Below are 1,784 nucleotides of genomic sequence, written 5' to 3'. Positions count from 1 at the left end.
GTGTAGGTACAGGACCCAACAAGGTGTTTAGGGAAGGGGATTTGAGTAAAGACATTAAAGAATGATGACTTCCTGGTCAAATAAATGTTAAAGGTTTGCTGAGTCAAAGGCTCATTAAAAGGTTAAATAAGACAACTAAGAAAAGCCACGGTAACCGCGTGTGTGTGTGTGTGTGTGTGTGTGTGTGTGTGTGTGTGTGTGTGTGTGTGTGTGTGTGTGTGTGTGTGTGTGTGTGTGTGTGTGTGTGTGTGTGTGTGTGTGTGTGTTGGAAGGGCATTTGATGGTTTTGGAAGGACATGCTGGGCCCTTACTGTTAGCACCTGGAGGCTGGAGCGAGAGAGCCAGAGAGAAGAAATATAGGAACAATGTGAATGTGTGCATGAGGCAGATGAGGTGAGAGTGGAGTTTCTCTATCCGGTAGAAGACGGTGTCCCCTCTCTCTGGTCAGTCTCACCGGAGGAGAGGAAGGAGAGCAGGAACCGTGAGGTGGACCCTCTGCTGCTCGCTCCCTCTCTTCGCTGAGACTAATGCCACGTTCAAAACAACTGGGAACTTGGAAATCTCCGACCTCAGAGCAATCAAAACAACTGATTACAATTTTATTTTTTAAGCAAAAATAAAGAAAATCTTTTGGAACGGTCATCCAACTCCTAGTCGGAAACTCTGGCACCTGTCAAGCGCTCCAACCTGAAGATCACGGACGTCAAGATTTGACCTCACCCCCCCAGACAAAACAAGCGTGCGTGCGTGCGTGCGTGTGGTGCTACTAAACACAACACCCTGTTAGTTAGGGCCCATCCAGCATCCGTACCACAGTCACCCAAAATAATGCTGTTATTTTATTAACTGTTATTATTTATTACCTAGCGTTCCGGTGACAGCTCAGGGGTGTTGAACGTCACTCACTCTGGACGGGCGCAGGCATGGCCATTGACCACGACAGGGGGAGATCGGAGCTTCTTGTTCCCAGCTGTACTGGTTACTACAATTGTTTTGCTAAAGCTGGTTCTGAAACAAAGGACACTTGCCTGGCTAAACAAGCATGTCCAGGGGAAGTGGGAACATGATGGATTACTCAAAATTGTTTCATTCCTGTCGACACACACACACACACCAGGCAGAGACACCTGGACTGCTGACAGAGGAGGAGACGAAAGAATCCAAGTCCTTCCCTCCCACAGTGGGACGTTATGTCACTGTCTGGAGCCACCAACAAAGAGAGGTCGGTACACACCACACACATATACAACGTACTATCATGTCTTAATAACATCCCCTCATACGGTAAAAACGAGATGAAGGGAGCGAAAAGAACACAAGAGGAACAACCAGACAAACGAGAACAAGAGAATAAAATAAAGAGAGAGGGAGGGAGGGAGGGAGGGAGGGAGGGAGGGAGGGAGGGAGGGAGGGAGAAAAGGTGTGAGAGAGGGCTCTTGATAACAAGGTTGTTCTATAAGGTCCCCAGCAGCAGCCCCACTCAACCCAGTCACTTAGCAACACACTGTCCAACTCCTACAGCCAGCAAACACAGAGAGAGGGACAGAGAGACGGACAGAGAGACAGAGAGAGAGAAAGAAAGAGAAAGATACAGAGAGACGGACAGAGACAGAGAGAGAGAAAGAAAGAGAAAGATACAGAGAGAGGGACAGAGAGACGGACAGAGAGACAGAGAGTGAAAAAGAAAGATACACAGAGAGAGACAGCGAGGGAGCGAGAGAGAGAGAGAGAGGAGAAAAAGAAAGATACAGAGAGAGAGACAGCGAGGGAGCGAGAGAGAGAGA

This window comes from Salvelinus fontinalis, chromosome 11, assembly GCF_029448725.1.
Source record: "Salvelinus fontinalis isolate EN_2023a chromosome 11, ASM2944872v1, whole genome shotgun sequence".
Lineage (NCBI taxonomy): Eukaryota > Metazoa > Chordata > Actinopteri > Salmoniformes > Salmonidae > Salvelinus > Salvelinus fontinalis.
Note: the sequence above shows the minus strand (reverse complement) of the source record.